The 23033-nt window shown below is 46.7% G+C and overlaps 1 protein-coding gene across 1 annotated transcript in view; it reads right to left on the bottom strand.

The window, feature by feature from the left end:
• Window positions 1-23033, bottom strand: part of LOC147692529 (ADP-ribosylation factor 6-like) — a 52799-nt gene that overhangs the window by 29010 nt on the left and 756 nt on the right. The window lies entirely within an intron of this gene.

The following is a 23033-nucleotide window of genomic DNA, read 5'->3' as shown; positions in this document are numbered from 1 at the left end:
GGACAAATTACTATTTCCTTCCACTACTTGCTTCTCAGGTGCTACTTTTTTGTTTTGAAGCACTGTACAAGAGTGCATGTGTTTACCAGCAGTCCCCTCAGGTGCTTCTCCTCCTCTCCGCCACATTCACTGTTCCTCTCGCTCACCCATGAGATTCACCTTCTTTAAACCCACACTGCTTTCTCGCTCCTGGGCTTTGCACCCGCCACTGACATTGGCTTTACCCATTTAACACCCCACACGTGCCCAGTTTTGTTACACCTCCAACCCACACTCCTGTATTGCTTCTACCCACCCACTTAAAAAAATGCTTTGGATTTATTTATTTCCTTTTTAGTTACTGATCCAACTTGGATTGGTAACTAAAAAGAAAAAAAAAAGCACCATGTCACATTATAGGCGCACGCATACATGGTGCGTGAGCCTACAAAATGTACCTTCTCTAGCCATGCAGCCCAGCATCGGGGCTGCTGTGCAGCATAGCTAAAACCTTTGGCAAAGCCAATGAATTCCAAAAGCGAGAATTGCACTTTACAGGTCCCTGGGAACTCAGCAGGACCTTTGAGGGAGGGTTTTCCCAACACAAATCTAGTTTCTCGTAGATTTCTGTATTCTTTTGCAATGCTTCACTGTGAGTTTCCCAGGCAGGTGGGGGAAAGCCATAAGAGGAGTGTAGGAAAAATGGTGCACTTAACTGCTGGAGCAGGAAAGAAAGAGGGAGTGGTCCAAGAGTCGACTGGCTTTGTACACATACTGGACTCTTGATTGGTTGTTACATGTTGACCTTTTCACAGGTGCTCATGGGAAAGGTCAATGCTGCAGCATAGCTGGTAATAAAGCAGAAATCCGATTAAGAGTCCACCATGACCACTATATTCCTCTCCATACTCCGATCACCTTAAGGTTTCCTACCTCGACCAGAAATAAATATGAGGAACGGTATTAAGTTCAATCAATCAATCAATCATAGACATTTATAGAGCGCTCTACTTACCCGGAGGGTCTCAAGGCGCTAGGGGGGGGGGGGGGGGGGGGGTTGCTGCTACTGCTCGAACAGCCAGGTCTTGAGCTTCTTCCTGAAGGCGAGGTGGTCTTGGGTCAGGCGCAGGTGCTGTGTGGGTGTGTGTGGAGGGCTCTGTGTGGCTGTGTGTGTAGGAAGCTTTGTGTGGCTGTGTGTGTGGGGGGCTCTGTGTGGCTGTGTGTGTGGGGGGCTCTGTGTGGCTGTGTGTGTGGGGGGCTCTGTGTGGGGGGGGCTCTGTGTGGGGGTGTGTGTGGGGGGGCTCTGTGTGTGTTTGTGTGTGTCATTTGCGAGAGATAAAGCTAGCGGCATTGTAAATGACAATGCCATTTATTTATGTTAAAAAAAACATAAATAAAAATAATGTCAAGAGCAATGCCAATAGCTCTAACTTTAACAAAGGCAAAACCATTGCATTGTAAATGCTTGTTCTATTGGCTAGAGCAATATTTGATCATACTGAATATATTCAAAAATCCAACTCTTCAAACGTTATCTTCTCTCATCAGTGATGAGCTCTTTATTGCCTTTTGAGGCAGTTTAAGTTGTTTTCCCACAAATTATCAGGCTAAATTTGTATTTGTTTTATTTATCCTGGGTGTTGCTAAGGTATCCATGATTTGATATTTATGCAGAGAAACAGGAGAACGTAGCCAAACTCCTTATTTTTTTAAATCACAAACTAGAAATGGCGCTGGACACGAAATGGTGTGCTTTTTTAGGTCTTGCCTAGCGTCGCAGTGCATGCGCTGCTCGCTCTGCAAGATCTATTGTCGTCGGGTTGCTTTCGGAGGTGGTCTCAAAGCTCCGCCCAAACTTTTATTGGGGTGCGTCATCCTTTATGTTGAAAGCTGGGCACTGATTGAAAGTGAGGCTTTTTGGTGACCGTCCTTTCTCCTTTAAGCCCCGCCCACCCAGACTGGATCATTTGATTCATGGCTGTCGTTACTTTCTTTAATGAGTTTTTCCCACTGCAGGCAGGCACAACACACATTGCACGCTTTCACTTTCCTATTTTTTTTGTAAATTTCCTGTGCGAAGTGCGTGCTTTCACTTTCATTTGTGTCAGAATATCGGCCGCTGCACACACCACTCGCAAGACGCTGCTCATGTAACGGCGGCTGCTTTTCCTTTTAATTTACTGCGTGCTTCCACTTTATTTTTGGTTTCACAATGTTGCCCGCCACCGCACACACCACTCGTGGGACTCTGCTCTTCTAAGTCACAGTTTCTATACTGGTCTTTATGCACTTTGACCGCCGACAGCACGCCCCTTTCTTTACACGTGGATCGTCATATTCAGCTTTACATTTTCATGGGTACACCAGCTGGACTGTGGCTGCTGCTGGTCGCGATGCTTAGAGGGCTGGCGCTGGCACAGCCCTTATCTGCTACAGGTACGAGACGCCGCGCACCCCATACTAAGGAGCCTGAGTGCTCCTAACTAGCCCTATGAACTCCATAGAAGGGGATGGGGGAAGTGGAGCACCTCCAGAGCTCTCCTTCAACGCGGACGGGGAGGACTTTCGTGGGGGCCCTGGGAGTAGCTGGGGTGGGTGCCTTGCTGGCATTTAGTACAGAAAGCCGAGCACAGGTGTTCAGATGTGTGTCCAGTAAAGTCCTTGGACTAAGCGAGGCCGACCAGTCGCTGTTGTGGTGAGGGAGCACCTTCTAGCTGAACTCTTACTGGGGGAGGTGTGTCTCGGAGCTTGCATGCTAAATTCCAAGTTGAACACAGCGCTTTGCCTTTAATTGAAAACACACCACATGCCTGGGCTCAAATCCCCAACCACCACTACAAAGAGACTTTATATACTTGTATTCCACATATGTTAACAAGGAGCGGGAGCGTACATTTTGATCACACTTGTCTTTTCACCTTGCTGCCAGGGACTAAGTAGGAGAGGAGATTCAATAGCTTCTATTTGATTCTGATCTAAGCACTGCATTACTCGTGAGCACCACAAAAGGAGACATCCCTCCAGGGTCTACCCTACCCGTACTTACCTTGGCACAGATAGTTGCCCACTCACTACAATAGATTCGGTGACTGAACTATCAGTGATGTGGCAAGCACATCTCTTTAATCATTAGATACAGGCATACGAAACGCTGCCCTTGAATTCTTACCATAGCGGACTTTAGAGAAGGAGTATGCTTTTTTTTCCCCTGCTTTACTTATAGGTCAGTAAAAAATAAATAAAACGGGCAAAGACAGTTGCTTGATTTACAGTACTTGCACATCTCGACGAAAGCCGGTCATGTTTGTTTGGTGGTTAAATCTACAGAGATCTGTTTAAGGCCTCCAATTTACAATTCAATAACCATAGCAGAGAAAATGGTAAGTCTGGCCAAGTTCACCCAATTTTTATGTCCATTACTAAGGTCCATTTTAAGGGCTTCTAGTTTACAGTGGGGCATCCAAAATATGGGAAATTGTGCTATGGCCAAGATAACTCTGTATCTGTCTAATGGGATAAAGACATGAGCGCTGCAGCAAAGGCCATACTTTAACTTAACCACCCTTTTAAGGGACATTTTAAGCTATAAAAATTGTACACTCATCCATAGGATGTTCCATTTCTCATTAACTAACCTGCAGGATGTGTTAATTTGCACTGAGAAACTATATATCATTGCATGTATTCCTCAATCAGACCGTATGACCTAATGTAGTAATTGTATAGCTCTTCAATCCCTGGCCTGCACAGCACCCAGGATAATCTACTTCATGGCTCTTTCGCAAACACACTTTCTGCTCCTCCATTTCCAGTTTATTCACTACTTCCTGCACAAACTACCTATCCCTCTCTATCATCCATTCTATCTATTTTGTGCGCCTCTCCCCCAATCTATTCGCCACATAATTCCACTACACAAATACACTTCACACCACACAATTCTAAGCCACACAATCCCACAGCTAATAATTCCAATGCAACCCACATAACTCCACACCACACCACAAACATCCAGTACACTGCAAACCAAAAAACATACTTAAAATACATTGTCATTTGCAACACCAATAGTTCTATCTTTCACAAATGCGAGACCTATTGCATTGCAAATGCTTGTTCTATTCATGGCACCAAGACAGTCCAATTCATGACTTTCAGAAACAGGCAATAGAAAATATTCACCACTATTTTTACACTTTTCTAATCGCTGGTCAACATTTCATAGTTGTGTGGTTTCTAAATAACTGCAGTTTGTGTGACAAGCATGTGAAAAACTTCCCTATCCTAGAAACCTACACATTTCTGAAAACTAGTCACAATTCTGAATTCAGTCTGCGGTCATGAATTTACAAGGTTTTTAATAATAAACTAATGGTTGAAATAAAATAGAGCATGTTAATGGGAAACAGTGACCCTGACCACAAGGTTCTCATCTAACTTTTCACACTGAAAGCTGACATATAAAATGTTATACACCTCACATCTGTAAGATTCTTCTAGATGCAGAATGTAGTTTATCCAAAACTTGTGATACCCATCGCCAACAACTGAACCGTGGCCTGCAATGATTTCTCACTATATCGATCAAGCATAACTTGATAATAAGAAATCGAAAAGAAAATGGGTATGAAGGAGTCATGTTTTTTATGTATGGCGGTGTCCTAGACCTTTTGAATTTATTATATTTATAATATATTTACAATAAGGAGCTTTCAGCTACCTCTCTTTATCCATTGGTCTGTTGTTGTGTTATTTACATTTTGCTTCCGCCCACTACAGCGTACAGCATGGAGCAGCCTACTTCAGTCACTGGCTAACTTCCCTTTGAGTGATTGTATTTTGCCCTTTCAGAAGAAGCACATCACACAAAAGTTAGTTCCTTTCAGTGCCAGTGTGTTTGTTTTTACTTTAATGCTGCCTTTGTTGGTACACTGATGTGATAGCAGGACACTCTCTGCCAGGGAACAGGGTACATTCCAGCTTTATTTTATTCGGTCTCCTGTCTATGCTGTTGTAAATTCCTTTTGAAGGGACCTTTAGTTTATCTGACTGTTGGTTTTTCACTCCATACCAGCAACTCACATGAACTATGAATATTAGCACATGAGGGTGCTCCATCTCTGCAAAACTAATAGTAAATCTGTAATTTCTTCTTTGTGTCCTTTACTTCATTATTTCCTTCTTTTTTTCTTCCCTTATTTCTTCTTCCCTTCTCTTGCTTTCATCTTTCCTTTGTTCTTCATTTTTTCCTTCCTTTCTCTTTCTTTTCTCTTCTTTAAATTTTCTTTCTTGCCTTCTTTCTTATTTTTTTCTAGCTTTCTTTCCCAAAGGCAAGATGCTAGCAGCCAATGACAAGACTTCTTTTATTTTACTGATGCTATGTGTACAACATTGCTACCTATAGGGTTTTTCAGTCAGACTTCGTAAATGAGTCTGTAGTTCTGTCATTCACATTGTTCTTCCACCCAGTCCAGCCATGCTTCCTAACTTCACTATGCATTGTGGCTTGCAGCCCTGTCACAAGGAGGGCATCAACATATAAAGCAGTTCCTTTCAGTGTCAGGGAGTACTAAGGCAATGTGTGCTTTTTTGGAGACCAAAACAACATTTTGTCTTCAGCCAATGTTTTTGATCAGACTGGTGAGGGCCTAGCCGCTTTCCAAACAATTAAGTTTTCAAAGACAATGACAAAACAAGACTTGACGAAAGGTTGGCTGCCAATGCCAGGCCTATTGGCTTTTCTAATGCTCGTTTAAAATGTACCCATGAGCTAGAGTTTAGGAGTTGGGGCAAGTTTAACCACTCCGATTATTTTATTAAAATATAAATATCACAAGATTTGGAGTCAGTTATTTAAGACTTTTCTTATAAACTCTCAAAATGGGAATCTTAAAATACGGCTAACATCAACTAATTGCAAATATCCTGTCATTCAGCATTCCAACACTTCTCATGATAACAACCGTACCCCACATCTGTGAATTTGCCTACCACACAGAACAAGAAAGACCAACAAATATGTGACTGTGTGAGGAGAAGAAAAGAGGCTTCAAAATGGTAGACTTATGGGATGGTAGATTTAAGTATTTGGGAACAAGGTTCAGATGGTACCCAGAAAAACTTATAAATGTAAGAAATGTCTGAAAACTAAAGACTAAGGGCAATCTAGGGTACTGTTTATTTGTCTGGATCCGGTCACGTTTTCTTACCCAGAATCCCTTTCCTCTTGGAAAAGTAAAAACAATATCCTCTTATTCGCGAGGCAGAAAACTCCAGAATTAGTACAAAGTGCCTAAAATATCATCATCCTACTCCCCTACATTTCTTACGATACGGGATAAGCCCACGCATGCTAATGGGGAGCGGGTACTGTTTTTATCTGAAGCGTGAAAATGCTAATTGGCAGGACTTTTGTCGTAACCCCCATATTCCTGAGTTTTCTATCAAGAAGATGACCAATAAGTATCTTTCAGTAATTTGGAATAATTAATATAATTGCCCACATTGACAATCATAGCAGTGTATTAGGTTGTTCCTGCTAGAGAAACATCATTGAAATGACAAAACATTATTTGATCCACTGATGGGAAGAAGAAACACTTTCCATAAAGGTTAAACATGAGTTCTTGACCTAAAGTTTGGCAAGTTCAACACATTCGGGCAAGAAATGAATATGGCCTTTACAAGAAGGTATGATTCTCTGATTGGAAACTTCAGCACCAAAGAGCACTGTTGATCCTACTTATAATGAGGGAATTGACTATTTAAGGATGGTCCTCAAGTGGAAGGGAATATAAGATTCATGAGAAATTCATGTTTGTAGGTCAGTCTTTAGCGGTCATAAGCAGTGCATTGTGGGGCATAAGTTACTTAGCTCAGGTAACTATAACTGCTGAATTTCTATGGTTTTGTACAAGTGAAATTTGAGCCTACCTATAAAGGTCCCTGTAACCTTTGGTTTTTTTCAGCAAATTTCTAAGTTTAAAAAGAAAATCTATTTCCTAACTAGAACATCCCTCTAAACTTTTCAGTATATATTACCTACTAGCGGGTGAACAATTTAAAACTAGTTTGACGCTCACTTCAGCTGCTTTCTTGAAAAGTTTTGGGGTGATGCGCCACGTGGGGGCTGAGAAAAAAAAAGGGGGGGGGGGGTCCCAAAATGCTTTTTCTCCATGTTAATTTCCATAGGAAACTTTAGACACAGCCCGAAATACTGAACGGAATTACACCAACTTTGGCAGAAAGGTAGCTATTGGTCCAGAAAGCACTCTATGTTAAATGGTGTAGATCCATTCAATAGTTGCTGAGAAATGTAAAGATTTCTCAGATATACAACTGAGGCCACAGTGGATCCGAGACCTCCATGAAGTGTTGGCAGCCATCTTGTGACTCAAACGGAGCCACAAAAAAACGGGGGGGGGGGGGGGGAGGTGAAAGAAAAGGGGGCAGGGTAGAACCACCCTGACCCCTTAGGCCTCTTGGAGGTGGGGTCAGGACCCACCAGGGCCAAAAAAGCATTTATTATTTTAATTCAGTGGGAGACACGTTGGGATTTGCAACTCCTGCCGAAAATAAATAAATAAATTTAAAAAACGAAGCACAGTCTCCAGTGCTTTGTTTAATTAGACCCTCGGGTGGGCCAGGGCCCGGGGGTATTTGAAAATATGGGAGGGGGCTCAAGGGGCTCCACAGGCTGTTCAAAGCCCCAGGGACCACCACCTCCCTGGGGCAGAGATGAAGTAAAAAAAAGAATGCGGGGGAAGCCTTCCCCGCTGCCCTGGGGACCGTCACCTCCCTGGGGGCTTCAATCATAATTAATGCAGGGGGCTGAGCGCCCCCCCCCCCCCCCCCTCGCAGCCCAGAGGACCTCCACCTCCCTAGGGCACATACATTCTTTACATGGCTTCCCGCTGCCCAGGTACTGCCACCTCTCCGGGGGAGGTGGGGGCACTTTACATTAGGAATGCAGGGGATCGGCACCTCCCTGGGACTAACATAAATATTAATGCACAAGAGGACTCCGCCTCCCCCATGCAGCCCCGGGAACGACCATCTCCCGGGAGCTTATCTCCATCGTGGAGCCTTACATGGCCCTGGGAACTGTCACCACCCAGGGCAGGGTACTGCAATATCCCGGAGTGCCCACCCCTGCGACATTGCAGTTTGCTATGGCATGTCGGGAGCACAGGATGTCGCACGGGCCCCCTCCCTATTTAAAAAAAAACATATATAAAGGCCTGGCTATGGGATCCCTGGTGCTGGAATCGGCCTTGGGCGGGGCCACACAGCCACCCCTCCCTATTATAAAAAAAGATATATAAATATATTTTAAAAAAGGGCAGGCCCTGGAGAATGAGGTCCCTGGTGGACAAAATCAGCCGAGGAGACGAGCTGTGTGTGTGTTTTTTTAATTTTATTTTTTTTTTATTAAAAGAGGCAGGCCTTGGGGGGATGGGATCCCTGTGGCCAGAAATGGCTTAGGGGTTGGCACGAGAATATGTCTTTGGTTGTACGGGTGTGTGAGTGGGCTTACAAGAGGTTGTATGGGAGTGTTAGTGTGTGAATGGTTCTGTGGATGATGTCATCAGTGATGTCACTGACCAGGTCAAGAGTTGAGTGATGTAATACGTGATGTCATAAGAAGTGCATTACGGGGCGTACTTTATAGTTAGATAAAGCAACTATAACTGCCATATTTCTCTGGCTTGGTACGAGTGAAATCTGACCCCAGCTAGAACATCCATGTAACTTTTGGCCTTTTCAGTGAAAAAATATATATATATCTGCACTGGGAGGTGGACAGAATCAGGTAACTTGGCCTTATGGTGGTAGCAACATCAGAGAAAAAAATATGCCTACACTGAACGAATTAGAATACTTTTAGAGCGCTCTGCCACTCTCAAAGGAAGCATCCTGGCGCTAACAAGGAAATTGCAGTGCAAACAAGAAAATGATAATACATCAGAGAATCAGAGGTTGCAAAAAGCTAGGTATTCTACTGCTTTCTAAAAATTACTTCAGATTCAATAACTCTTAAATGGCTGGGAAGTTGGTTCCATGCCTTAGTACCCAGAATTGAGAAGGATTAATTTCTCGAGTTCTGAGCATGAAAGGGTAGGGTTTAAGATTATTCACAAGGGTAGATCCCAGTGTCCCTTTGGTGGTACGGTGTGTGAATCTGACCATTAAATATCTTGGTCAAGTTGATCTGTAGGCTCTATATGTAAATAAAAGAATTTTTAAAAAAGGACGCTTTTATGCACTGCTGCCGAGGCTGATGATCACCGAGGAAGTTTCAAAACCAATCGAATGTTGCAAGACCTGAGGTTTCTGGATAGTTTGTTTTGAGAATCCTGCATACAAACTGTCTTTCTTGCCATCAATGGGAGGTAGTAAAACACGTGCCTGCTACTGGAAGAGCTTGTGGACAAAAAGACAAGGAGGCATCAAATACAACTCTGAGGTTTCTTACAACCTCAACAGTAGATGGAGGAGGTGGTGGGGGCATCAGGTTTGGCAGAGATTGAGCGGGGGGGGGGGGGGGGGGAGTTTGACTATCCAAGCAGCATGATCTCGGTCTTGTCCGTATTACATTTTAAATGATTGGATTGCATCAAGCAAATGACAACAGTGAGGCAATTTAAAAAAATTGAGCTCTGGGCCAAAGTATGCTTTATCCAGTGAGAAGATCAGCTGCGTGTTGTGGGCATATGAATTCCAAAGAATGTAATCAACTAAATCAGGGGGGGGCATATATATGGTAAATAATGCAAGGCCTGTGGAACTTTCAGGGAACAAAAATTGACCCAGTGCAACAGTTTGTCTCTGCTCTGTAAGAAACTATCAGATTCAAGACAGTGCAAGTTAAGAAATTCCACATTCCTTAATATGGTGGAGCAAGATATCATGAGAGATGGTATCAAATGCACTGGATACGTTTAATAAAATCAACACTGCACTGTTCCCAGAATCCAAAGTTAATTTTAAAGGTATCTGCAGCTTCCAACAGGGTTGCCTCACTCAAATGTCTTGGGCGAAAGACAGACTTCAGAGGATGAAATATATTAGCATCTTTCAGAAAAGCAGTTAATTAACTATTGCCAAGTTTTTAAATGATTTTACTTAAGACAGGAAGTAATGAAATAGGCCGGAGATTAGAAAGCATGGTAGGGCCAGCTAAATGTTTTTTCTGCAATCAATTGCTGATCTCCAGTCAGTTGGGACCTCCCCCAAGGCCAATGAAGTATTCAAAACGTCATTGATCACTGGAGTTACAAGGTCAACAACTTTATGAAGAATACAAGGGGGCAAGAATCGTTTGGGGATCCTGATTTGCAGGACAATATGGCTTGCCCTGACTGAGGGATATTACCCGCCATATCATCCAACAAAGATGGACTAGTTATAAAATCATGTAGGATTGCATGTATTTTCTCTTCGAAAAATGAAGATATTTGATAGCTTAAGATTTGAGAGGGTGGGATATCCTTAGCCACTGCCTTAGGTTGTAGAAATGATTTAGAAATCTAGAAAATAGTTTTTTTGATTAAATTGGGCTTCATCAAACTGAGTGGAAAGGCAAACTTTTTGGGCACTTTTAAATCTTACCATGATATGCTTTCAATGCCAATCTGAAATGCAGCAAATCCTCTGCATTGTAGGCCAGCCACCATTTCCGTTCTTATTGTTTACAGTGCAGATGTTCTGCTAAGGCCCGAGTAAACCATAGGGCTGAAGGCTGTGATCAGAGCGTCTTCTTAGAAGAAGTTGCTGAGCTAATTTGTTAATGTTGTCGGTAATCCAATTATTGAAGGATTACACATCTTCTGCTATGTTACCTGTCATGGTAGGGGTAGCAATAGCTAGGCACGGAGAGAGACTGGGGTCAGACAACAGTTTGCCCCATTTCTGTATGGTTTGGGGATCAAGGACAGCGATGGAGAACTGTCTCGCTCAAGCCGAATTCTAAAAGAAACCAACATGCGATCGGTCTGTCGACTGGGGGCTTCAATTAGCAAATTGGGGTTGGTAGAGCAGACCCCATCAAGAGTATGCCCTGCAACGTAGATCGGACAGTTAACAAATTGATGGGAGGCCCGTGATACTTAAAATGTCAGTAAAATTGCCTACTTCAGGATCTTTACTGCACTTAAAATGTCCCAAAATAGTAAAGTTTGCGTAATGAAGTACAAGAGGAGTTAGTACTTTTCCCAGAAACGCAAAAAAAATGGGGTCTAGGGGGCGATACATTAGGCCCCCTACAAAAGACAAATAAGGGCTAATCTTAAAACAAAAACCCAAACTTTTTTCTCCTTTCAAGGTGCTTAAACAGTTTCACATTGAAAAGCATTGCGAAAAATAATTGCCAAGCCACCTCCACGAGTCCCTGCTCGATCTTGCCTGAGAATGGTATAACCAGGGGGTGGGCGAGAGCAATGTCTGGATTACACCACCCTTTAGGCCAAGATTCGGTGATAAATAGGAAATCTAACTGAAGGCCAGTAATCAAATCTTTTTTTTTAGCGTGCTAAGATGCGGTGTGTGTATAAGCTTTTTTTAAAAATAACTTTTACCCATGCTGCTCTACAACATATTGGATTTTCTAATGCGTGTTTTCCGTCCGAAAACTCATTACGTCTCACCTGGTTACCTTTCCACCATCTTGCCATGCTCTGCACAAGGCACTCTGTAGGCTGTGTGAACCCTAATTAGTATCTGAAATCACTTTGGGGGTCTTGTTTTCAAATGAATAACACAGCATCACCTCAGAGATGCAAACAGAAATTGCAGAATGTTTAATTCAGTCGTCAGCAGCCTCCTGTAGCATCAGCAAACCACTTCTGGCAAGCTTATGTGTAAAACCAAAAAAGTGCATCGTTCACTCCACTTGAAGGGACCTTTCTACTTGCACTGAATGTAAAATAAACATCTATGTATATGCTGACTTGGACAAGATTTATTGGCTGTATAAACAAGAATTAGCAATTTTTTTTGTGCAAGCAAAAAAACGTTGGAGAAGACACAGGAAGAGAATTATTTGACAACAATGTGACCACATTCAAACACACTACAGCTCAGAAGGACTGTAACAATATGAAACTTTAGTGACATTGTTATATACCTTAAAACCGAACAGCTAAATACTGACATATAAAGGGACAGTTTTGTGGTAATCACTCACAGAACAGGAAATTCAAATCTGGCGATTGTTAGAAATTGATTTTCTGGTTGGCTAGGGTTTGAACATAACCCAGGCAGAATCGACCACTCTAGTCAGGATAAGGGGAATACACGTCTAAAATAACCCCTGCTCATCCCCTTGGTAGCGTGGCATGGGCAGTCAGACTTATCCCAGAGGCAGTGTGTAAGCATTTGCACATAAACAGTAAAACAGTGAAAACACTACAAAAGGACACCACACCAGTTTTAGAAAAATATCCAATATTTATCTGTGTAAAACAAGACCAAAAAGATTTTAAAAATCCACCATACAGTAATCCACAATACCAATAAATCAAAAATAGACTTTGTATACAGTCCCTTGAAGTCGATAGCTCCATCCGAGGCTATCACGGAGTCATGAACAACAAATCCAACACTTCTGTTCGACCGTGGCGTTGCGGTCCAGCTACATGTCAGGGAGACCCCTTAGTACCTTTGGACCTTGTGGTGACCTCCGGAGTGGCGTCGGTTCCGGAAGTCAGGCCATTGAAGTCACACTTGTTGCAGGTCGAACTCCTTCGAAATCGAAGTCAGAAGCGCCGGCGTCAGGGCTGCGGTGTGAAGCGGAGCAGAGCGGTGCGACGTGCAGAGCCCTCAGGTCATGGTGCAGGCAGTGACTTGGTGGAGGTTGCCCAGCTGCCTGGGCGAGACCAGGGCTGTGGTGCGAAGTAGGGCGGTGCTCGTTGAGAAGCTGACAGTTCACAGTACCAACAGCGGAGGCGCAGTTGCTGAAGCACTCATCGGTAGACACAAGACTGCAGGGCGATGAGTCAATGCGGTGTGTGGGGCACACAGGTCGCAGTACAAGCAGCAGCAGCGGCTGGGTATCAGGAGTCAATGGTGCTGGTGTCAGTGGACCAGAGCGGAGGTGTGGGATGCGGCGGTACATTGTGTACCTTACGAGCAGTGCCCGCAAACCACGGTGCAGACAGCGGCCTCCAGGTCAGCTTGGTGCGTCGTCAGTGAGACCAGGGCTATGGAGCAAAGTGGTCCGCTGGTCCGTGTTCCCCACGAGTGGTGTCCACAGGTCATGGTGCAGGCAGCAGCGACGGTGACGGCATCGTTCTGGATACCAGGGCGGCGGTGTGAAGCGTGGAGGTGAGTAGCCGGATGGTCACGGTACAAGCAGCGGTTCGGTGGCGGCATCATACAGCATCGGCGGTAAGACCAGGGTTGCGGTGCGAAGTGCGGCGGTGCCCTCTGCTGTGCCTTCAGGTCACGGAGGCGGCATCTGGTTACCGCTCTCCTCTGTGGTAGCTGAAACCTCCAGTTCCAAAAGCCGGTACCCAGAAGATGTTGAAGTCTTTGATCTCCCTGAGACTTCCAACAGGAGGCAAGCTCTACATCAAGCCTTTGGAGATACTTAGAATGTAGAAAGGGCAGTCCAGTCCTTTCCCTGCCCAAGACAGAAGCAGCAACTGCAGACCAACCCAACAAAGCAACAATGGCAAAGGGGGCAGTACTCCTCCTGGCAGGTTCCTTAGTCCAGCAGTAATCTAAAGTTCTGGGGTCAGGGACACAATATTTATACCACATTTCCCTTTGAAGTTAGCACAAACAAAGTTCCACTGGCATATATAATCCAGTTCTGCCGAGCTCATTCCAGGGAGTGGAGACAACATTGTGCAAGACAGACACAGCCCATTCAGGTGCAAGCAACAACTCCTCCCACTAGTCTAAATGGAGCAGGTCTATTTAGCCTGGCTCTGAGTCACTCAGGAAATGAAGGAAACACCTCAACACCCCTTGGTGTCTGTCTTTTGTGAATGCACAAATCAGCACCTGTCTAAACCCATACAGCGAATACACAACAGGCAGAGGCACATGGATGTATTTTCAAACACAGAATATCAAAATCATCTTTACTAAAAGATGTATTTTTAAAACCGGAGTTCAGGAAGCCTAAACTCCATTTAGTTACAAAGCAACTCCCATGTCAGCCTATGGGACAGATACCCTTGCAATAACGAAAAACAAAATTCAGTCTTTCACTATCAGGACATGTAAAACACACCAGTACATGTCCTACCTTTCACATACACTGCGCCCTGCCCAAGGGGGGTACTTTGGGCCTAGTTAGGGGGTGCCTTACATGTAAGAAAAAGGAAGGTTTGGGTCTGGCAAGTGGGTGCACTTTCCAGGTCCATATGGCAGTAAAAACTGCGCGCAGACACTACAGTGGCAGGTCTGAGACACCTTTGAAAGGCTGCCTGTGTGGGTGGCAAAATCAGTGCTGCAGTCCTACTATAAAAAAAACAGTTGACCCTATGTGGGAAGGGTATGCCCAGACGTGGGTCCCTTGCTCACTACGCCACTGGAGTCAAGCTATTCTGGCTGAAAATGGCTAATAGCCAGAAACTGGTCCTAGGATGCATGATTCCGGTCCAGGAAAGACATGGCGTGGCAGTTCGGGCTGGACTGTTCCCCTGAGGCACAGGGTCAAGAGACTGATTTGCATATGGCCATGTTGGAACTGGGGTGGCTTGGTGAGCAAAATAGCGATGGATTAAACCCAGATCTGTGACTGGGAGTGAATGTTTTGCCATTGTGCAACATTTCATCCATCCTCTTGTGTGTTTTGCTGTTCACACTATGTGGGAAGGGTATGCCCAGACGTGGGTCCCTGCTCACTACGCCACTGGAGTCAAGCTATCCTGGCTGAAAATGGCTAATAGCCAGAAACTGGTCCTAGGATGCATGATTCCGGTCCAGGGAAGACATGGCGTGGCAGTTCGGGCTGGACTGCTCCCCTGAGGCACAGGGTCAAGAGACTGATTTGCATATGGCCATGTCGGAACTGGGGTGGCTTGGTGAGCAAAATAGCGATGGATTAAACCCAGATCTGTGACTGGGAGTGAATGTTTTGCCATTGTGAAACATTTCGTCCATCATCTTGTGTGTTTTGCAGTCCCACTCGCAGCATTTGATTTACAGGCCCTGGGCGCACACAGTGCACTGTAATAGGAACTTAGTAGTAAATCAAATAAACCAATCATGGAAACACCAATCCCTAAACACAATTTACATAGAGAGCATATGAAGTTTAGCACTGAATAGCAGTGGTAAAGTGCCCAGACTCCTAAAACCAACAAAAAAAGGTCAACAAGCATTTGCAATGCAATAAGTCTTGCATTTGCTAGAGTTTAAGCTACTGGCATTGTAAATGACAATGCCTTTTATTTATGTGTTTTGAAAACACCACAAATAGGCCTTGTCATTTCTAATACCAAAAGCTGAAACTCTCGTAAATGCAAGACCACTTTAATGGTGGCCGCGCCCCTAACTTTAGACGTGCTTAGCCGTATTCAGGATACAGCGAGCCGCCTCTCAAGAAACGGCGCGGCCGCCAATAAAGTGAAATTACAGCATGGGGCGCTTTTACAACAACACAAATTTTTTTTGTGAAGTTCACAAAAAATATTTTTTTGTAAGAGCGCCCCATGCTGTGCTTTCACTTTAATGGCGGCCACGCCTCTTTCTTTAGACTGGGCTCGCTGTAACCTTAATACGGAGAACATCGCCTAAAGAAAGGGGCACACCCACCATTAAAGTGAAAGCACAACATGGGGTGCTTTCGCCCAAAAATAAAAAAAAGGTTTTGTTGCACGGCCGCTAAAGTTAAAGAGGACCGTGTTAGCAAATTAAATAAATAAGCGTGACCGCTATAGTGGCCCGGCCATTAGTACTAATTAAAATATAAAAGCGGGCAGTGCTGCATTCTAGGAAAGCGTGTTGTGGGTGGAATAGGGGAAAAATCATTAAAGAAAATAGTGCTCACAAACTAGATAATTCAGAAAAGGGGGTGGTGATGGACAGAGTATCTGAATTAAACAGAACACTCATACCCAGTCAACAGATCAGAGCTTGATCCATCACCGTTTTTTAGCTCACTGCACCATCCCAGCTCAGAACCCGGCTATATGCAAATTAGTCTGTCCCTGGCCCAGTGCATCATGGGAACAGGGAAGACTAAACTACCAAGCCAATTCTTATACTGGGAAGGAAACAAGCTTCCGGGGACCGGTTTCTGGCATTACAGCTGTCTTCGGCCCGGCTTGCTTGAATCCTGATGGTGCAATGAGCAAGGGACTCACATCTGAGTATACCCTTCCACGCTTATGGTGGACAAAACGATTCAGAAAAGGGGGTGGCGATGGACAGACTATCTGAATTAAACAGAACACTCATACCCAGTCAACAGATCAGGGCTTGATCCATCACCGTTTTTTAGCTCACTGCACCATCCCAGCTCAGAACCCGGCTATATGCAAATTAGTCTGTCCCTGGCCCAGTGCATCATGGGAACAGGGCAGACCAAACTACCAAGCCAATTCTTATACTGGGAAGGAAACAAGCTTCCGGGAAACCGGTTTCTGGCATTACAGCCGTCTTCAGCCCGGCTTGCTTGAATCCTGATGGTGCAATGAGCAAGGGACTCACATCTGAGTATACCCTTCCACGCTTATGGTGGACAAAACGATTCAGAAAAGGGGGTGGTGATGGACAGAGTATCTAAATTAAACAGAACACTCATACCCAGTCAACAGATCAGGGCTTGATCCATCACGTTTTTTAGCTAGAGATATCGCTTGTGATGGTTTACAATGTACGGGGCTGTTCAAAATAATTGCAGCTAGAGAGATGTAGTGGCCCGCTTGTATGATTAGCAGCAAGGGTGGTAGCACGATTTCCAGGGGTGTTGTATTTGCTTGCTAGCATCACGTGGCCCCTTAGTTTGACGAGTTGCTGTCTTGCGCTGCTGTCTTCTAACTGCGGGGTTGGGCTGACAGGCCTCTGATCGGCTGAGCTCGCTGTCAGTCTGCACGCACTGGAGAGACGCCCGAGAGCCGGGAACAAAGGACTGACCCACTCGATAGCACCCCCTGCCAGGAACCCTGTCCGAGGCTCACAACGATGCACTCCCTGGAGACTCCTCTATTAAAAACGAGGCCTGACACGCAAATCGGATTTCCGGCCGGGAGAAAGGAGAGGCGTGACACGCAGGAAGGAAGGAAGGGGCGGAGAAACAACGGAGCGGACTGCCGAGCCTGGACACAGGGAGGGACAGGACGAGAGGAGTGAGGAGTATAACAGACCCGGTGAGGGGGGGCGTCGGGGCACATGGACGGTGCCCGCCCCCCCACAGTGATGGAAGCCCTGTGTGTGCCCGATGAGTGGGGTTGGGAGGGTGTGTGTGATTGTAAGCCTTGCGTTTGTGTGTGATTGTAAGCCCTGCGTTTGGGGGTGGGTGCGGGGGGTGAGTGGGTGCGCGTGGGAATGTGTGTGCGCATGCGTGACTTTGCCTGTGTGTGATTGAGAGAGCATGTCAAGGGGAGGCAGGGGATGTGCACGGCGCCGTGCGTGCCCTCGAGGAGGAATCTGAGACAGCAGAGGCGCGAGCCCGAACGCTGTCTCAGATTCCCCCAAAACCGCCGACAATAGGTTCTTCGCTACGCTCGACCTAAAAAGTATGGGGGGGTAAATGTGCTGAAAAAGCCAAGTCTAACAGGGATCCATTCTAAATTATATTTTTGCAAACACATATAGCAATGACTGGCTTAGTGAAGACCAAGTTAGGACCGTGAACCATGGTCAACTGAATTCTAATGAGCCACCTTCACTGGAAGTGCTTGCTAACGCGCCGAGCAGCCCTCCTGAGACCCCCTGACACAGCTGATCTTAGCGCTGAGACAGGGAAACCCCTCTAACCGCCATCGCGGCTCGAAGGCGTAGACACGCCCACAAAGAGGCCACGCCCACTCCTAGCACTATATAACCGCTGACTGAAAGCGTTCTCATTATTATTTGTTGACCTCTGAGGCGGAAGCCGGAGGACTGTATTTAGCTCGGTTTTAAAATTTCCCTGTATTTTCACTGTTTTTAAAACGAACTCACCTTCACTGGAAGCGCTTGCTAACGCGCCGAGCAGCCCTCCTGAGACCCATGACACAGCGGATCTTAGCGCTGAGACAGGGAAACCCCTCTAACCGCCATCGCGGCTCGAAGGCGTAGACACGCCCACAAACGAGGCCACGCCCACTCCTAGCACTATATAACCGCTGACTGAAAGCGTTCTCATTATTATTTGTTGACCTCTGAGGCGGAAGCCGGAGGACTGTATTTAGCTCGGTTTTAAAATTTACCTGTATTTTCACTGTTTTTAATACAAACTCACCTTCACTGGAAGCGCTTGCTAACGCGCCGAGCAGCCCTCCTGAGACCCCCTGACACAGCGGATCTTAGCGCTGAGACAGTGAAACCCCTCTAACCGCCATCGCGGCTCGAAGGCGTAGACACGCCCACAAACGAGGCCACGCCCACTCCTAGCACTATATAACCGCTGACTGAAAGCGTTCTCATTATTATTTGTTGACCTCTGAGGCGGAAGCCGGAGGACTGTATTTAGCTCGGTTTTAAAATTTACCTGTATTTTCACTGTTTTTAAAACAAACTCACCTTCACTGGAAGCGCTTGCTAACGCGCCGAGCAGCCCTCCTGAGACCCCCTGACACAGCGGATCTTAGGGCTGAGACAGGAAAACCCCTCTAACCGCCATCGCGGCTCGAAGGCGTAGACATGCCCACAAACGAGGCCACGCCCACTCCTAGCACTATATAACCGCTGACTGAAAGCGTTCTCATTATTATTTGTTGACCTCTGAGGCGGAAGCCGGAGGACTGTATTTAGCTCAGTTTTAAAATGTACCTGTATTTTCACTGTTTTTAAAACGAACTCACCTTCACTGGAAGCGCTTGTTAACGCGCCGAGCAGCCCTCCTGAGACCCCCTGACACAACGGATCTTAGCGCTGAGACAGGGAAACCCCTCTAACCGCCATCGCGGCTCGAAGGCGTAGAAACGCCCACAAACGAGGCCACGCCCTCCTCCCTCGCCTCAAATGTGTCAGCCATACCAGCGCAGCGGACGAGCGCAGCGGGAGCGCCGTTTGCGCGCCGAGCAGCCCTCCTGAGACCCCCTGACACAGCGGATCTTAGCGCTGAGACAGGGAAACCCCTCTAACCGCCATCGCGGCTCGAAGGCGTAGACACGCCCACAAACGAGGCCACGCCCTCCTCCCTCGCCTCAAATGTGTCGGCCATACCAGCGCAGCGGACGAAAGCAGCGGGAGCGCCTAAGGCAAGCCCGTCTGCGCCCGTCCGCGCACGACCGGGCTTAGGGCCAGAACCTATGCCGGACCCAGTTCCCACAAGGGTAAGCTATTCCCGTCGAGACCTTCTTAGTCTCAGACCCACCAAAGACAGTACTTGCAACTATGTACACGATCTAAACGGACCTTTACTAGCTGCATTGTCTGCAACTTAGTCCAGTTACAACTCCCCAAACCTCCAGTCCCACCCCCAGGCCTTAAAATATCCACACTAAGCTGCAGATCGCTACCCATGCATGCCCTGCTCATCAATCACCTCATAGCAGACCACGACCTGGATATTCTGCTCCTTACAGAAACGTGGATTACCGACCACTCGAATTCGGATGTAGTCATGGCTCTACCCCCGGGCTTCCTTATCCAGTCCCAACCACGCCCCACCGGCAGAGGAGGCGGATTAGCCATCATCTACCGGGATCACCTCTCTTGCAGATCTAGCGATGCTCAAATCCTTGACTCCGAAAGCTGCCTCTTTACCATCCAGTTAGGCCCGACTAGTACCCTGTCTGGCCTACTGGTATATCGCCCCCCTGGCCATTTTGGCCCCTTTGCGATCGCTCTCCTGGAATCCGTATCATCCTTGGCCCATCTTACTTCCAATTTTTCGATTTTAGGAGACCTAAACATACACTTCGACGACCCGCTAGACACAGGGGCATCCGACTTGATCACTGACCTGGCAGCCTACGGCCTCCATCTTGCCAACTCCGGAGCCACACACAATAAGGGACATCTGTTAGACCCAGTGTTCACTAACATCCATCCCCTTCAAATTAAAGAGTCTCTCCCACTCCTGTGGACGGACCATTTTTTGGTCACTATCCACTTACCAGGGGCATTCAGGAAACCCCACAAACCAGCCACCTTCACCAGGGATAGGGCATGGGCCAGACTCTCGGCGGAGGACTGGTCCAGAGCCCTAAACTCAACAGCCCCCAGTCTCCCGGATGACCCGACCACTGCGGACAATCAGTTCAGGGAGTGGATTTCCACCTCCCTCGACTCCATCCTCCCCATAAAAACTTGTGAGGAAAAAAACGGGAAAATGGGCCCTGCCCCTTGGTACACCCCTGAACTCAGATCTCTCCGCAAAGAGTGCATAAAAGCAGAGAGATTGTGGAGAAAGGACTGGCTTCATGCCAGTAAGGACGCCTACCGCAGCTCGGTAAGAATATATAAATCCACCTTGAAACTTGCCAAAGCCGCCTACTATGACGCCAGAATAAAAAATTCCACCAACTCGGCGAGGGAATCTTACCTCATAGCCAAAGAACTACTTAAAATACCAGTGCCACCCTCATCGCACCCACCTCCTCCGGACAGAAGTAAGGAACTGGCTACCTACTTCGATTCCAAAATTGCCCGGATACTAGCCTCCCTCCCACCTACCAGTCCATCCAACCACACGGACAAAGAGGCGGCCACTAACCCTATTGGTAACAGCCTATACACTCAGCTGTCCACATTCAGAGCAGTATCTCTGAACGAAGTAGTCTCTACACTGGCCAAGATGAAAAGCGGCTCTCCCCTCGACCCAGCCCCTGTAAGATTCTTAAAAACTGTGTCCCCTAGCATAGCTCCCACTATCATGGAACTAATCAATATCTCTCTTTCGCAAGGCTCCGTTCCTCCGAACTGGAAGAGCGCTGTTGTCAAGGCCCTTCTCAAAAAACCACAACTGGACCCTGATGGCATGGCCAACTACAGACCGATCTCGCTCCTCCCATGCATCAGCAAGTTGGCTGAGAAACTGGTTAACGTGCAACTATCCCAGTACCTCGAGGCCAACAAACTCCTGCGTCAGTCTCAAACTGGATTCCGCCCCGGCCATGGCACGGACACCGCACTCCTCGCTGTCATCGAGGAGGCAAGGCGCATTCTGGACTCAGGAGGATCAGTGGCAGTGATCCTCCTGGACCTCAGTGCTGCCTTTGATACGGTGGACCACCGTGTCCTTCTCCATCGGCTGGCCGGGGCTGGAATCGCGGGCGCCGCGCTCGCTTGGATTGACTCTTTTCTATCAGGCCGCTCATTCCAGGTTTGGGACGGCAACTCACACTCTGCCTCTTTACCACTCTCTAGCTGAGTCCCCCAGGGGTCTTCGCTTAGTCCCACCCTGTTTAATGTTTACATGGCCCCCCTCGAGGATGTTGTTACCCCTTACGGGTTAAAAATAGTGAGCTATGCGGACGACACGCAACTGGTTGTCTCCTTATCCCACCTTGACAACCACCCAGACAACCTACGGAACTGCCTCCAGGACATTTTCATCTGGATGAGCGAGTCCTCTCTTAAGCTCAATGGAGCGAAAACTGAAATCATGCTCATGGGCAAGAAATGGACATCCATTCCCCAGTCGGTCTGGCCAGACGTTTTCGGTGAGGTGCCAACCCCGAAAAAAGAAATTAAGACACTGGGAGTCTGGCTTGAACCTGAGCTGACCATGAAGACCCAGGCAGCCAAAACAGCAGGAATCTGTTTTGGACTCATGCTATCCATCCGCAAGATCCTTCCACTCCTTCCTCCCCTATCCAGAAAACTACTGGTTCAAGGTCTCATTCTTGCCCGCCTGGACTACAGCAACGCCGTCTTCCTTGGTGCTCCCGAATCCACCTTGTCGAAACTCCAACGCACTCAAAATGCGGCAGCGCGGCTCATTATGAATCTCCCCCCCAGAGCTTCTGCCAGGTCCGCCCTCAAGGCCCTACACTGGCTTCCTGTGCGCCAGAGGGTAGAATTCAAGGCCATGTGCACTGCCCACAAACTCATCAACGGTGTAGGCCCAGCTGTCCTGAAAGACATGGTCACCCCCTACAAAGCTCCCAGACTCCTGCGCTCGGACAACGAACGCCTGGCCACTGTCCCTAGATTCAGGAAGGTGCGCACCGGTGGGCGACGCTTTGCGGTCAAAGCGTCCTCAGGATGGAACTCACTTCCCCGCAGCCTGCGTCTGGAATCCGGCCACCTCCTCTTTCGCAAAAGATTGAAAACCCACCTTTTCCCCAAATAGTATCCCTCCCCCTCCCCTCAGGTCTCCACTGATTTCATAGCGCGGGGATGCCTCCGGGTCACCAGGCGCTCTATAAATCGCTAAATAAATAAATAAAATGCATCCTGAGACAATGCTTGCAGACAAGTGGTCTCGTTTTTGATGTCAGAAAACAAAAATAGCCCCACTGGGAATAACAAGAAAGAAGTATAACAGAAGTGTGAACAACATTTTCATTATGGTACCTATGCTCCCCCAGATTATCTTAACACTAGGACAAAGTATTGAAAAGTGAAGGGATGTTGGTATGTCTAGGGTTGTTGTTTCGGCACACCCTGGACATATGGTCACCCCATCTACTGGTATAATCATTTGTTCAGCCTCTAACAATTTGGTCAGATACGGTTTACTACAAACTATTGGGTAGTGTCCCCCTACCTACCTACCACTTGGTTGCTACAGTAGAATGTTTAAGAATCTCCCGTCAGCTACTCGACAGTTGTACTGCTAACGAGCTTACTGTTGACTGGTGTTTGAATAAACTAATTTCAGCTTCAAATTCAGTTCTGGTTAATTTCATCAAAATGTGTCATTTAAAATGTAGCATTTTCGTTTACCTTCCTAAACAGGGACATACTGCCTTTTTTACTTAATACCTTTAGATCTGCAACGG

This window comes from Lissotriton vulgaris, chromosome 9, assembly GCF_964263255.1.
Source record: "Lissotriton vulgaris chromosome 9, aLisVul1.2, whole genome shotgun sequence".
Lineage (NCBI taxonomy): Eukaryota > Metazoa > Chordata > Amphibia > Caudata > Salamandridae > Lissotriton > Lissotriton vulgaris.
Note: the sequence above shows the minus strand (reverse complement) of the source record. Positions and strands in the feature narration are given on the sequence as shown.